Genomic DNA, 16,614 nt, shown 5'->3' with positions numbered 1-16,614 from the left:
GTTCAAGATATACACAAAGCTACAGTAACCGAACAGTATGATTCTGGCACAAAAAGAGACACACAGATCAAAAGAACGGAGAGCCCAGAAATACACCCACACTGAAGTGTCAATGAATCCACAACAAAGGAGGCAAGAACATACAATGGGGGAAAAGACAGTCCCTTCAGGTGTTGGAAAAACTGGACAGCTAATGCAAAAAAAAAAAAAAAAAAAAAAAGAAAGAAACTGGACCGCTTTCTTACACCACACACATATATAAACTTAAAATGGATCCAAGACCAAATATGAGACCTGAAACCTTAAATCCCATAATAGATAACAAAGACAGTAATCTTTTAGACACTGGCCTTAGCAATATTTTTCTAGATATATCTCCTCAGGCAAGGGAAACAAAACCAAAAATATACTACTAAGACTTAATCAAAATAAAAAGCTTGTGCATAGCAAAGAAAACCATCAAAACAAAAAGAAACCCTACTGAATGAGAGAAGACATCTGTAAATGATATAACAGATAAGAGGTTAATATCCAAAATATATAAAGAGCTTACATAATTTAACACCAAAAATAACAAAACCACTCAGAATAAAAAATGGGTAGAGGACCTGAATAGACTTTTTTTTCCAAAGACATACAAATGGCCAACAGATAACAGGAAAAGATGCTTAATTTTACTAATCATCAGGGAAATGCAAATCAGAATCTCAGTAAGATATCACCTCACAGTCAGAATGGCTGGTATCAAAGACAAGAAATAACAAGTGTTGACGAGGATATGAAGAAAAAGCAACCCTCATGCACTGTTGATGGTAATGCAAACTGGTACAACCACTGTGAAAACAGTATGGCGGTTCCAAAAAACTAAAAATAGAAATACTATATGATCCAATACTTCCACTAATGGCATTTACCCAAAGAAAACAAAAACACTATTTTTTTTTTTAAGATTTTATTTATTTATCCAACAGAGAGAGAGAGAGAGAAAGGGAACACAAGCAGGGGGAGTGGGAGAAGTAGACTCCCCACTGAGCAGGGGAGCCCAATGCAGGGCTCGATCATAGAAGCCGGAGATCATGATCTCAGCCACAGACAGACACGCAATGACTAAGCCACCCAGGCGCCCCACAAAAACACTAATTCAGAGAGATATATGCAGCCCTATGTTTATTGCAGCATTATTTAAAATAGCCAATATATGGAAGCAACCCAAGTGTCTATCAACAGATAAAGAAAATGTGATATACACACATACAATGGATTATTAGCCATAAAAAAAAAAAAAGACAGAAAGATCTTGACATTTGAGACAACACTGGTGAACCTAGAGGGTATTATGCTAAGTGAAATAAGCAGACACAAATACTATATGATATTATTTATGCATATAATCTAAAAAAAAACAAAAACAAAACAAACAGATTGTTAAATATACAGAACATACTGGTAGTTGCCAAAGGGGAGGTTGGTGAGGAGATGGGAAAAACTGGTAAAGGAGATTAAGAGGTATACACTTCAGTTATAAAATGCACAAGTCATGGAGATGATAAGTACAGCATTACAGAATATACTCAATAATAATTTTATAATGTTTCATGGTAACAAAGGGGAACTATACTTATGGTGAGTGTTGGGCACAGCAAAGATGGCGCTGGCCTGCCTTCTCTTCCGGCTAGAAAAGGCGCCACCGTGGCAGTATTGGCGCCAACGTGGCGGTTTCGGTTCCGCATATCTCTGATATTTCCTCCTCTCGCCCAACACACCCTACCCAGTTACTGACTACGTAACCAAACCCCATAGGCTCTCTCCCCGCTGACCTCATTTCCCATCCCCTACCCAATATAAGCTGCAACCCCGCTCAATAAAGTGAGATCCTGCTTCGACAGATCCCCCGAGTCTGGTGTGGTTCGTTAATGCGCCTGGACTCGTGACACTCCGCATCCCGCTCAGCCCCAAGGGGAGCTACCGGCTGGCCCGGACGCTCTCCTCGTGCCTGTCGGCCCGCAAAACCTACCAGAGTCCGACAACTGGTGCCCCGTGTGAGGACTCTCTCTCCTCGTTCTTCTCGCTGACGGGCCAATCGGTCTTCGGGTGAGTGTACCCCCATAAATTATGGGGCAGTCATCTTCCAAAAGTGACCCTGCCCTCGAATCCCTGCGTTTCCTTTTGAGAAGCCGCGGTCTTTCCCTCACCGATTCCCAAGCCCTTAAGACATGGGAGGCCTTTGTTAAGGTGGCTCCTTGGCTTCCGGAAGGTAACCTTTTGATTGGGACACGTGGGATCGTATTGAACAGCTAATCCATAAAGCCCACGTAAACAGGGGGGAGATACCCCCTTTGGGTACATATCCTACTCTGGTGGCACTAAAGAGTTGCTTTCCACCCAGACCCCCAAAGGGGCTTAAGGAGTCACCTTGCCCCCTGAAATCTTGCACCCCTCCCCCTTCCCAATCCGAGGCAACCAAACTCCCTTCTGGGACGCCCACTCCGACTATATCAGACAAGCCACAAGAGAAGTCTCCCACTCCCGCCTCAAACATTCCTGACGGCCCCTCCGCTAGACCCAAAAAACTCTATCCCCCTCTAAACCCTTTTGATGAAGCCCCTTGGCCCCCAGATCTCCAACCCAAACCTCGAAGTAAGAGCCCCCCTGTGCGACCCCCCTCCACTAATCCCTTTATTCAGCCGTCACCTTATTGTCCCCCCCCCCTCCAGAACATACCTCCCCTGAGCCCTCCAGTTGTTCTCTCTTCCCTGTTAATGTTAACCCAGGGGGTAACCGTCCAGCTCCATGGTACCCATGGGAGCCTGGGGACCTTAAGGAGCTTAAAAAGGCAGTGTTTTTGGACAGGCTTTAATGGTCTACTCCCCTTCGTCCTCCCCTTCCTGGGACCCATCTTAACCCTACTCCTCCTAGTTTCCTTTGGCCCCTGCATTATAAACAAGTTGGCCCAATTCGTGCAAAAGAGGATGGAAGCCATTCAATTAATGAATGTCCAAGTACATTATCAGAGATTGGCCGCCCATGATGAAGACACCTACTAATAGCGCCAATGACCTTTATTGGCCAATGACGGGTAAGACCCCATGAAGACCGGGGCAACCTAAGACAGGCCTTAGAGGAAAGTTCCCCTTGTAGCTGCATGATATTCAATGACGGGTAAGACCAATGGGAGGGACAGAACAACCTAAGACAGAGGACATACCTTTGCTGTATGACCCTCAATGACGGGTAAGTCTGTTACCTCACCACTGGCAACCTAAGACAGAAGTCATGCCTACAAAAACAAAAGGGGGAAATGTTGGGCACAGCAAAGATGGCGCTGGCCTGCCTTCTCTTCCGGCTAGAAAAGGCGCCACCGTGGCAGTATTGGCGCCAACGTGGCGGTTTCGGTTCCGCATATCTCTGATATTTCCTCCTCTCGCCCAACACACCCTACCCAGTTACTGACTACGTAACCAAACCCCATAGGCTCTCTCCCCGCTGACCTCATTTCCCATCCCCTACCCAATATAAGCTGCAACCCCGCTCAATAAAGTGAGATCCTGCTTCGACAGATCCCCCGAGTCTGGTGTCGTTAATGCGCCTGGACTCGCGACACTCGCCATCCCGCTCAGCCCCAAGGGGAGCTACCAGCTGGCCTGGACGCTCTCCTCGTGCCTGTCGGCCCGCAAAACCTACCGGAGTCCGACAACGAGCATTGAGTAATGTATGTATTTGTTGAATCAATACGTTGTACACCTAAAACAACATTCTTTTTTTTTTTTTAAGATTTTATGTATTCATTTGACAGAGAAAGATCACAAGTAGACAGAGAGGCAGGCAGAGAGAGAGGGAAGCAGGCTTCCCGCCGAGCAGAGAGCCCGATGTGGGACTCGATTCCAGGACCCTGAGATCATGACGTGAGCCGAAGGCAGTGGCCCAACACACTGAGCCACCCAGGCGCCCCTAATATAACATTCTATGTCAATTATACTTCTTTTTTTAAATGTAGGCTCCACACCCAGCATGGAGGCCAACATAGGACTTGAACCCATGACCCTGAGATCAAGAGCTGCACTGAAATCAAGAATCAGACACTTAATCAACTGAAGGTCCCAAGGACCCCAGTCAATTATACTTCAATAATGAAAAATTTTAAATACAATTTTAAAAATAAAAACATTTTAAAAATTAATTCACCCTAATTTTTTCTAGTTTTTATTTTTTTAAGTTTTCTTCAAAGATTTTATTTATTCATTTGAGAGATATCACAAGTAGGCAGAGAGGCAGGCAGAGAGCGAAGCAGGCTTCCCGCTGAGCAGAGAGCCTGACAGGGGACTCCATCCCAGGACCCTGAGATCATGACCTGAGCCAAAGGCAGAGGCTTAACCCACTGAGCCACCCAGGTGACCTATTTTTTAAGATTTTATTTATTTATTAGACACAGTGATAGAGGGAACTCAAGCAGGGGGGCGTAGGAGAAGCAGGCTTCCCGCCAAGCAGGGAGCCCGATGCGGGGCTGGATCCCAGGACCCTGGAATCATGTCCTGAGCTGAAGGCAGATGCTTAACAACTAAGCCACCCAGGCACCCCTTTTTCTAGTTTTTAAAAAAATATGGCTACTAGGGATGCCTGGGTGGCTCAGTTGGTTGGACAACTGCCTTCGGCTCGGGTCATGATCCCGGAGTCCGGGAATGGAGTCCTGCATCGGGCTCCCAGCTCCATAGGGAATCTGCTCCTCTCTCTGCCCTTCTCCTCACTCATGCTCTCTCTCACGGTCTCTCTCTCAAATAAATAAAATCTTTTAAAAAAAAATATGGCTACTAGAAAATTTTGAATTATATGCGTGGTTCACATTTGTAGCTCACATTGTATTTCTACTGGACGCTACTCAAGAAAAATATCAGAACTACCACGCAGAAAGAAATAAGGCAGATGTAGGCTCACTGAAAAAAAAAAAAAAAGAGAGAGAGAGAGAGAAAGAAAACCAACAGAATTACTTTTAAACAGTTCTTTATTTTTTGTTAAGATTTTATTTATTTTATTTGACAGAGATCACAAGTAGGCAGAGAGGCAGGCAGAGAGATAGAGGAAGAAGCAGGCTCGCCGCTGAGCAGAGAGCCTGATGTGGGGCTCGATCCCAGGACCCTGGGATCATGACCTGAGCTGAAGGCAGAGGCTTTAACCCACTGAGCCACCAGGAGCCCCCAGAATTACTTTTAATGAAAAGGCGTGTTTTAGGGGTGCCTAGGTGGCTCAGTAGGTTAAGGCCTCTGCCTTTGGCTTGGTTCGTGATCCTGGAGTTCTGGGATCAAGCACTGTGTTGGGCTCTCTGCTCAACGGGGAGTCGGCTTCCCTTCCTCTTTCTCTGCCTGCCTTTCTGCCTACCTGTGATCTCTGTCTGTCAAATAAATAAATAAAATCTTAAAAAAAAAAAAAGGCATTTTTTAAAACTGGTGAACTGTCAGGGCATCTGGGTGGCTCAGCCGCTTAGGCGTCCACCCTTGGCTCGGGTCATGATTCTGGGGTTCTGGAATCAAGCCCCACATCAAGCTCCCTGTTTGGTGGGGAGCCTGCTTCTCCCACTGCTGCTCCCCCTGCTTGTGCTCTCTCACTCACTCTCAAGTAAATACTTTTTAAAAAATAAAAATAAATAAACCAGTGAACTATCATTAAGTGATATAAAGGCTGGATTAAAATTTGTTAGAACGATGTACAGAATATTCCTGATTTAGAGGGAGGTGGGACTAGATAGACCTCTTTTGGTTTTTTTCCCAGTTGGAAAACGCCACAGTTCTAAGCAACGTCAGTTAATGAGGGAAGCCACAGATCACTCAAAATGTATTTTATTTGTTTTTAAGTAGGGATTTGAACTCAGGACCATGATATTGGTACCTGAGCTGAGGTCAAAATATTCCTCTCTTCTTTTACAATCCAATAATCACACTACTGGGTATTCAAACAAAGAATATAAAAACTTTAATTCAAAAAGATGTATTCACCCCTATGCTTACTGTAGCATTATTCACAACAGTCAAATTATGGAATCAGCCCAAGTGTCCATTAATAGATGAATGGATAAAGAAGATGTGGTATAGGGGCACCTGGGTGGCTCAGTCGTTTCAGCTCAGGTCATGACCCTAGCATCCTGGGATGAAGCCCTGCATCGGGCTCCCTGCTCTGTAGGAGGCCTGCTTCTCCCTCTCCCACTTCCCCTGCTTGTGTTCCCTCACCATGTCTCTCTCCATCAAATAAATAAATAAAAATCTTAACAAAAAATTTAAAAAGATGTGGTGTATGTATATACACACACACAACGGAGTATTATTCAGCCATAAAAAAGAATGAAATCTTGCCATTTGCAACAACATGGCTGGATCTAGAGAGTATAATTCTAAGCAAAATAAGCAGTCAGAGAAAGACAAATACCATATAATTTCATATGTGGCATTTAAGGAACAAAACAAAGGAGGAGAGGGGAGACAAACCAAAAAAACAAACTCTCAGCTATAGAGAACAAACTGAAGGTTACCAGAGGTGGGTGGGAGGGACGGGTGAAACAGGCGATGGAGATCCGGAGTACACTTGATGAGCAATGAGTACTGTATGAAACTGGTAAGTCACTATATTATACACCTGAATCTAATATCAACACTGTATGTTAACTATGCTGAAATTTTTTTAAAAAGTTCCTCTCTTGAGACCCATAAGCACAGAATAAACTCATGGTTGCCAGAGGAGAGGGGGATGAGTGGGATATGGGGATGGGTGAAAAGGGTGAAAGGGAGTAGGATATACAGGCCTCCAGTTAAGGAATAAGTCATGGGGACGAAAGGTTTAGTACAGGGAATACAATCAATTACCATTTGTAATAGCATTGTATGGGGATAAAAGGTAAGCACAGCATAAGGTTCTGAGTTGTAAAATCACTATTTTGAGGGCAAGGGGCTGCCTTTGGCTCAGGTCATGATCCCAGGGTCCTGGGATCAAGCCTGGCATCAGGCTCCCTGCTCAGTGGGGAGTCTGTTTCTCCCTCTCCCTCAGCCTGCTGCTTCCCTTACTTGTGCTCATTCTCTATCAAATAAATAAATAAAATCTTTAAAATAAATAAATAATAAAACAAAATTATGATTTTGTATATCTGAAAACTGAAGTTAACCTTGTATGTCAAATATCCTTCAATTAAGAAAAAAGTTCCTGGGACACCTGGGTGGCTGTGATGGTTAAGCAGGTTAAGCATCTGCATCTGCCTTCCACTCATGATCTCTGGGTCCTTCAATCAAGCCCCACATTGGGCTCTCTGCTCAGCAGGGAATCTGCTTCTCTCTTTCTCCCTCCCCCCTGCTCATGCTCTCAATCACTTGCATGCTTGCTCTCTCTCTCTCTCAAATGAATAAATAAAATCTTTAAAAAAAAAAAATTTCATCTCTTGTTTGAACTCTCCTAGAATACCATGGAAGGTCTAGGAAGCACAACAAGCTGACCATGTAAATGTCTTTGCATTCTTCACAAGCAGGAAAGGAAGGTCTGGGAGGAAAAAGACTCTAAACTTTTTCTTTTTTTACTTTACTGTTTTGCTTTGTTTTTAATAGGTTCCATGCACAGCGTGGAGCCCAACACGGGCCTTGAACTCACAAGTGAACCACCCAGGTGCCCCTATCTTAACTGTGAAAGTCTTCATGCACTGTGTAGCTCCATAAATACTTGTTAAATGAATAATGAACACAAAAACATCTTTAAATTGCTTTAGCCTTATTATAGGTTTTACAAGCCTTTATTAAATGCCTTGTGTCTGTGACTCTAAGCTTTGTGTACTTGTCTTGTGTTTATGTACTCTAAGCTTTGAAGAGTTCCAGAAGATAAACCCTTGCCTTCGAGCAGCTTACATTTAAGAATATTTAAGAACTGGGCAGCATGCTTAAAAAGCAATGACTAAAATGTGACTTAGACTGCTAAAAGTTAAAAATATAAGCACTGATAAGAAATAATCAGAGTAAACTTTAGTTCAATGAATAAGTCACTGGCACTAGTATCAAAGACCTGACTTCCAGAACCCCCTCAGTACTAACCTCTAACTGCAACATGACCCTAGGCAAGCACTAGACCTCTCTAAATCCAATTTTATCATAAGCAGAATGAAGACACTACCAATGTTTTGTACATCTAGCCCAACTTTAAAATTAGATAATGTTTGTGAAAAGCAATTTTTAAATTTTTTTTGAATATTTTATTTATTTATTTGACAGAGAAAGAGACAGTGACAGAGGGAACACAGGCAGGGGAAGTGGAAGAGGGAGATCCAGGCCTCCCGCTAAGCAGGGAGCCCTATGTGGGCTTGATCCCAACACCCTGGGATCATGTTCAGAGCCAAAGGCATACGCTTAACCACTCAGCCACCCCGCCGCGCCAAAAGCAATTTTTTAAATAATAAAGATATACAAATATGTTATCTCACTGCTACTATTCTGAATTGGATCTGAAAAGAAGTAACAGAATGATTATGCTAGGGTGAGGAAGGTGGGGAGGCGGTGGGGGAGTGTGGGGGAAAAAGGAGAAATCACCAGTGATAAAGTGGGGGCAACAAGCCAAAACCAGGAAACGTGTTTATTTCACCTTGTAAAGACAGGTAATTAAAGCAGGCTTTTACTCAGTTTTAACACAGACTTAAACAAAAGCCTTACAGTTTACGAAAACCTAAATGCTTACAGCCCTTGAGCCTCACAACTCTAGAAGACAACAGGTATTAGTTTTATTCCTTATTTTAATGTGTGAAATCTGAAATGAAGACGTACAGTTAAGGTCACACACTGGTAAGTGTACTTACCAATGTGTACTCAGGCCAGCACACGATCCCCTGCCTCCTAAATCGAATGCTCCCTTACTCCAGACCTGAAATGCGGGTCAAGGCCTCTAAAACAAAGGCGACCTGTGTGCTACGGGAGACGTTCAATGGCACCTCGAGCCGAAGGCTTAATGTCTCTCTCTCTCTTTCCCACCATCGCACGCTCCGCCTAACTTTTCCTCCTTGTTCTCACCCTACTCAAAAAATCCGTAGAGCTTTACATATACTGACCATGCCCAGTTCCCATTAAAAAAAAAAATCATCACAACTCAGGGAGTTCACGTGTTCCTCCACGGACGGTCACTGAGAAACCCCCCAAAAAATTAAATCAAAATCTTCTGGCTCCAAAGCACACGTTCTTTCCACTCTACCATACGACTTTCTTTTTTTTTTTTTTTTTTTTTTCTCCCAACCTTTCTACTTTTGCTCTCTTTTGCCTTTCCCTGCGTAAGCCTCAGAGCGGCCACTAAGCACCCGAGAACACTGCAAAGAACAGCCAGCAAGGTAAGAATCGAGACTGTTTTCCTCTTAAATCCCAGGAACGGAGAGATGACGAGGTATCGGAGTGTTTCGATTTGGAACAGGTCTCTAGACTTTGCAGACAAAACGACTGTAATTCACTCAAGTTTAGGGATCATTACAAACCCAGTCCCCAAAAGACGGCTTAAAAAATAATAATAATAATAATAATAACCCGTCAAGGTGCATCTAAATCACAGCCTTTCGTTAGACACTGCGGTTCCCTAAACTCCACACACGTTTCGCTCACCTACTGCTCCTGGAAAGTCTGGGGCTGGGAAGAGACACAATGAGCTCGGACTGCGAACTTCCCCTCTTTCTAACCCAAAAGTTTGCTCCATAGACCTCAGGCCTAAAAGACAATGCTCCCAAGAAGTTGTGACTGTGTTTAGTGTTTCGCCAGGAGGACCGCAGCCCCAGCCTCCCGAGAGCTGGAAGACGCGCTCGCCCCTCGGGAGGAGGCAGTCCCGAGGAACAACAGGCCCGGGCTCCGCTCCCCTCACCCGGCGGCCGCAGCCCCTACCTGAGCGAGGAGGGCCGCCCCACGCGACCGGCCGCCGCCTCCCAGCGCCTCCACCTGGACCCGTCGCCCACGCCCGCGTGGCCACCGCTTCGCGCTCCTCGTCAGCGCCCCCGCCTGCCCGCACGCACGCCCAGCGCAGCCCCGCCAGGTCGGGGTCTCGCCACTGGCGGCGGCGGCGGCAGCGGCTGAGGCGGCTGAGGCGGCGCGACTTGGCCGAGGGCTCCGCCCGCCACTTCCTGATCAGGCTACTAGGAGCTCCGTCCCGGCAGGCACCGCGGCGCCCCCGCCGCCGAGGACGCGCGTGCGTCGTCACGTGCCCCGCCAGGAGAACCGCGGGCGCGGAAATCAGCCAGTGGGGCGTCTGGGATTTCCATGACAACGGAGGGCGGGGGGCGGGGGACTTGGGAGGGGAGGAAGGGCGGAGAATGAGACTTAGGTGGGAAGATAGCAGCGGTTGCTACAATGGAAAAAAAAAAAAAACCAAAAAAAGAACACCTTTCCTTTGCGCAAGCTTAAAGCAGCCAGATCCTCCTCCAGGTGTTTGGTACTTTACTTCAAAGGCTAGTCTGCAGCACCTGAACTCCAAGAACATCGATCCAGCTCTCTCTTTACAAGTCAGGAAACAATAGGCCTGGTGACGCTCAATGACTTGCTCGAGACAGCTAGCAAAGGCAAATACGGACGTGCAGCCCAGCTCAAATTCCCAGCCACCACACCTGTGAACTCCCTTGGACAAGGATTTAGAATTCAGCAGCAGCATACAGACACAGGAATAAAGCCACGACAAAGATAACTGGCGTTCCCACAGCCTTCAAGGTATTGGAGTGTGTCCATTCCCTGCGGCTCTCCTCCCTCCCTCTTATAACCTGACGTGGCAGCAAAGTCAGTGCTCAGCTATTTTGTAGCTATTGTTTAATTACTTCGTCCTGGTTAGCCAAGTTACTTGTGCCTCCGTTTTCTCATCTGAGAAATGGTAATAATAATTGTACTACTAAAACAGGGTACTTGCATTGGACTGTTGTGAAGACTAAGTGAAATAGTACATAAATCTTTATTCAAAACTTGAAAATAAAGCCAAAAGATGATTGAGATGTGGCTTTTTGAAATTAGTTTCATTCTAGAGGATTTTCTAAGAAACTCAATGTTCATCTGACATGCTCAGGAAATATAACTTTGCTGGAATATTGCAATCCAGTAAACTCAGAGTTTGGTTTAAAAAAATGATGGTTTTTAAAAAATGATGAAGTATATGGAAAGAAGGAGCAGGAAGCAAGTAAAAAAAAATCCCAAAAGTTAAAATCACCTAGTCCTGAGGAACATGAGCCATGTTTTGTATCAATATATTAATTTTTATTTCATTATTCTTTTCCCCAATTATTATATAAAGCCTGTTTCTCATATCCTCTTGGAACCAGTTCCATCATTCTGCTGTCTCTTTTATTAATGAGTGAGAGATTTAATATACAAATAGGACAGTGGCTAGACCATATGTAATAATAAAACTCTGACTCACATAAAAAACCAGCTTCTGCAGCAATCAGCTCAAGATGGTCAAAATTTGCTCACAGGCTGCCAACTTCCCCTATACACATAGACACACACATCATTGCTCACCCATATGAGGACCAGCCAGAGAAAAACAAATACATACGCTCCCAAACCAATCACATTGATGGCCCCACTTCTTGTGGTTCCACCTCCAGATTCCCTTATCAACAACTTTTAATCAGAACCATGGGGTTCCTGGGTGGCTCCATCAGTTAAATGTCCCACTCTGATTTCAGCTCAGTTCATGATCTTGGGATCATGAGAGTGTGAGATGGAGCCCCACATCAGGATTCTCCCTCAGAAGGGAGTCTGCCTGAGACTCTCTCCCTCTGCCCTCCCCTGTGTGTCACATGTTTCCTCTCTCAAATAAATAATAAATCTAAAAAACCAAGAGTCTACCAGAAGCATTCCCCCCTTTTTTCATTAGAAACTTTCCCCTCTCCCTAACTGCCTTTGAATCTCCACCAAGTAAAAGTGATAATGGTGGACTTCAGTGTTATACACTCTGTGATCTCTTTCATTGGCATAGCCTTTGTTTATTTCCACTTGTGTTAAGTAAAATTTTGACATCTGTCACTTTCTAGTAACTTGACAATTATGAGTTTAACAATTAGAGAATCATGCTTTTATAGAACTAGATCTACCACAGGGAAAGCGCTCAGTGAACTGTTAAAAGATAAACTGAAGTACATTAAAATTTTGAAGAGTTTATTTGAGCAAACATTGATTCAAGTCAGACAGCTCCACAGAAAATGGTTAGAAGCATTCCACTCACAGGAGCTAGGGGAAAGGTTTTTATAAAGAAGATTCTGAAGCAAATCAAAAGAAGTATTTGAATAAGCAGTTACTCTACTTGAGAAAGCCTACTTGGTTTGTGATTAGTAGTTATTAAGTTTCATTTTCTCAGATTCAAGTTCATTGACTCAGGCTTAGGTTTCAGTCTGCTTATGTAGGTTACCAAGGCATTAGAGCCTCCCTGGTCTAACAGCCTTCTTGTTTAATTACTTTAACAAAATGCCCACTACTATTACTTTATTTCAATGTCTTCTCTCATTTCAGCTAACTGGGACAGATATTGGCCAGGTAAGCTTTCTAACACCAATATTGGAATATGTTATTTACAGTTCAAACCCTCAAATCTCAATTGCCCCTTCCTTACCCAAATATTACCTGTTATTATCACTGCCCAACTTAAAACACTCCCATACACATCCTGGCAAGTCATTAACATATATAAATGTTGAATCTGGTCAACCAGTGGTATTACTACTGTTTATACTGCCTATGACTAGGTTGTGACACTGAAAACCATGACTGCATTCATTCAAGGCACTTTTGTGTGATCTGCTGTATTCTGACAGTACTCCTCAAGTGAAGACAAAAATCAGCTCCCTATATGACCAATAATTAGGCTGTTTTTGTGTTGGAAGTACTTACACAAGAACACCACACTATAAACGAACTAAAAAAAAGATTCCATTTGTTTGCTGGTAATATTGACCAACTTAACTGTTTCCAAACAGTATCAACATAAATCAGCTTGAGTTCAGAGAATTCAAGATTCGGGAATAAACATACAGATTTTTATTCTACCTTCTCATCCTTATTACAATGTAAACACCATCTGGATTGAAGACATGGAAAAACTATCCCATAATGAGGTGAGGGACTTGACTATAGAGACATGGCTGTTTGTGCAATGTGCTTGAAGTCTCCATGATGGATACTTAAACAAATCTTTTTTTTTTTTTTTAAGATTTTATTTTTTTTATTTATTTGACAGAGAGAGATCACAAGTAGGCAGAGAGGCAGGCAGAGAGAGAGAGAGGAGGAAGCAGGCTCCCCGTTGAGCAGAAAGCCCGATGCGGGACTCGATCCCAGGACCCCGAGATCATGACCTGAGCCGAAGGCAGCGGCTTAACCCACTGAGCCACCCAGGCACCCCAACTTAAACAAATCTTATAATAATTCAAATCACCTATGTACTGGCAACCTCAGTACTTCCAGATCAGAAAGGTGTAGCTAGTGTCAAATTATATGAACAATGATCCAAGCCACTAATAGCCATTTATGTCTTATCTCATGAGTGATTATAATATCCTGCCTACTCTTTGGTGGAAAGAATGGTGACTTCTTCAAGGAAACATAATTTGTGTATTTTATAAAACACTCTCTGTCCTGACTTACCCAAGCCCTTCTATTCCAACTCAATATAACCATGGGATTCTAATATAGTGAATTAATTTTTTTTACAATTATATTTGTGGTATATAACATAAAATTTGCCATTTCAACCATTTTTTAAAAGATTTTATTTAATTGACAGATAGATATCACAAGTAGGCAGAGAGGCAGACAGAGAGAGAGAGAGAGAGGAGGAAGCAGGCTCCCTGCTGAGCACAGAGCCTGATGCGGGGCTCAATCCCAGGACTCTGGGATATGACCGGAGCCAAAGGCAGAGGCTTTAACTCACTGAGCCACCCAGGTGCCCCTCAACCATTTTAAGGCTTACAACTTGGTAGCTTTAATTACATGCACAATACAGTACAACCATCATCACTATTTTCAAAATTTTTCATCACTCCAAACAGAAACTCTATACTCATTAAGCAATAACTCCATATCCTCCTCTCCCCAGCTCAGCAGTTTCTAATCTACTTTCTATCTCTGTGAATTGGACCTAATTCTAGATATTTTATTTAAGTAGAATAATACAATTTTTGTCTTTCAGTGTCTGGCTTATTTCACTTGATAAAATATTTTCTTTTTTTTAAAGTAAGTTTTCTTTTTTCTTTTTATTTTTAAAGATTATTTATTTATTTATTTGACAGAGAGAGAGAGAGATCACAGATAGGCAGAGAGTCAGGCCAAGAGAGAGGGAGAAGAAGGCTCCCTGCTGAGCAGAGAGCTCGATGTGGGGCTCAATCCCAGGACCCCAAGATCATGACCCGAACCAAAGGCAGAGGCTTAACCCACTGAGCCACCCAGGTGCCCCAAAATATTTTCTTTTTTTTTTTTTAAATTAAAAAAGTTTTTTTTTTATTATTTGAGAAAGGGAGAGAGTACACATAGTGGGGGTGGGGCAAAGGGAGAAGGAGACAAGCGGATCCCCACTGAACCCCTGAGATCATGACCTAAGCAGAAATCAAAAGCTGGATGCTCAAGGGACCGAGCCATCTAGGCACTCCCTGATACAATGTTTTCAAGGCAACATTCATGTTGTAATACATATCAGAACTTCATTCTTTTTTATGTAGTAGTTTAATTTTACATTTTAATTTTTTATGCAATGTAATTGCTTGAAAGAGGAAAACTACAGTAAGGCAAATTAACTTACTTCATTCCGGAATCAAATAATAACTGCTGTGGTTTTCTTTTGTTTTTTTAGGAAAAATAACTGCCTTCCAACTCCCCTCGCCTGTTCATCTATCTCAACAAATGAAATAGACACCTAAACTCTCAAAATAGCCAAATTAACAAATTAGCTCAAAAAAGCAAATTAGCTCACATCCACACAAATCAAGAGCTAAAGTAAAGATTTTGCTTATTGACTGTCCTGAATCTCCCCAGCATTGATGCTCCCTTAGAGCCTTTCCCAAGCCTTCTTAGGTAGCCTACGAAATTCTGTAAATATCTTTCCAGGACCCCACTTCCTTCCCAAGTATTCATCCCATGAAGAAGGAAAACTCTCCCCCCCAACCACTACCCATCTAAATTCTCAGGCAGGGTCCTGTAATTAGACTAACAAAAGAGAGATTAACAAAAGAAAAACAAACAGAAGTTCATAGTGACCATCACACATACATATGGGAGTACCTGAAGATGAGTAATTCAAAGGAGATGGGTAGAACTTGAGCTTATTCAGCTTTTTTTTTTTTTTAAGATTTTATTTTTGAGTAGTTGTTACATCCAATGTGGGCTTTGAACTCACCTCCCAGAGATCAAGAGTCCCAAGCTCCATGAACTGAATCATCCAGGTGCCCCATTTTTTAGCATCTTTTTTTTTTTTTAAGATTTATTTATTTGAGAGATAAAAATCACAAGTAGGCAGAGAGGCAGGCAGAGAGATAGAGGAAGTAGTCTCCCCACTGAGCAGAGAGCCCGATGCGGGGCTCAATCCCAGGACCCTGGGATCATGACTGGAGCCAAAGGGAGGCTTTAACCCACTGAGCCACCCAGGTGCCCCCCATTATTTAGCATCTTAACAAAAAATAAAACATCAATGGGATCCCTCCTGGCTCAGTCAGTAGAGCATGTGTCCCTTGATCTTGGGGTTGTAGGGTTTGAGCCCCACATTGGGTATGGAGATTACTTAAAAATAAAATCTTTAAAATAGATAGATAGATTAGATAGATAGAAAGATAGATAGATATGTCTCCATAAGTAAATTTGTCCTTCCTGGTAGAGAGAGTAGGGAGAACATCTTCCTACTTTTAAGCAAAGAGAGGGGAGGGCAGGAAGCTTTCTTGTATCCGTCTCTCAGTTATCTCCAGTTCAAAATAATCTTTATGCTAAAGTTGCATATTTTGTGGTGGCATATTCTGCTACCCTACAATCCTTGCTCTCACAAATGTTCTCCAAAAAGAAAACATTTGCTCTTGCCTCCATTTAGGACGCTTTACTCTGCAGGGGTTCATACATTGGCCTTGGAGCCAGATAGAACTGGCCTGAATCTCAGCTCTACCACTTACTAGTCCTATAACTTTGAGCCAGCACCTGATCTCTCTAATCCTCATTTGTAATGGAAAGGATTGTCTCAGTCAGTTTGGGCCGCTATAACAAATTACCATAAACTGGGTGACTTGGTTTAAGCAACAAACCTTTATTTCTCAAAGTTCTGGAGGTTGGAAAGTCCAAGATCAAGGCACCAGCAGATTTGGGATCTGGTGAGATCCTGCTTCCTGGTTTGCTGATGGCTGTCTTCTTGCTGTGTCCTCACAAGCAGAGAGTGGGGTGGGGGTGGTGAGAGGGCAAGAGAGAGACAGAAAGGAAAGAAGCGAAGAAGCTCTTTCCTGTCTCTTTTTTTAAAGCACTAACCTGAGTGCTCCAGCTCTCAACCCAATTACCTCCCAAAATCTCCACCTCCTAATATCATCCCATTGGGAGTTACATTTCAATATGCAAATTTGAAGAGGAACACCTAACAAAGATTAAAGTGAGATAATAAATATAAAGCATTCACCACAATATGTAAACTATA

At 43.1% G+C, this 16,614-nt stretch overlaps 1 protein-coding gene and 1 long non-coding RNA gene across 2 annotated transcripts in view; one reads left to right on the top strand and one right to left on the bottom strand.

The window, feature by feature from the left end:
* Positions 1 to 10,121, bottom strand: part of GTF2E2 (general transcription factor IIE subunit 2) — a 67,204-nt gene extending 57,083 nt beyond the window's left edge. Inside the window, exon 1 of the mRNA XM_059384168.1 lies at positions 9,867 to 10,121. The gene's annotated coding sequence lies outside the window, so the exon portion shown is untranslated. The remainder of the gene's footprint in view (positions 1 to 9,866) is intronic.
* On the top strand, positions 1,636 to 4,173 carry LOC132006621 (uncharacterized). The gene is made up of 2 exons (XR_009401160.1): positions 1,636 to 2,091; positions 3,995 to 4,173. It is a non-coding gene; the product is annotated as an uncharacterized LOC132006621 (long non-coding RNA).
* Positions 10,122 to 16,614: the final 6,493 nt, after the last annotated feature.

Source organism: Mustela nigripes, chromosome 18, assembly GCF_022355385.1.
Source record: "Mustela nigripes isolate SB6536 chromosome 18, MUSNIG.SB6536, whole genome shotgun sequence".
Classification (NCBI taxonomy): domain Eukaryota; kingdom Metazoa; phylum Chordata; class Mammalia; order Carnivora; family Mustelidae; genus Mustela; species Mustela nigripes.
Note: the sequence above shows the minus strand (reverse complement) of the source record. Positions and strands in the feature narration are given on the sequence as shown.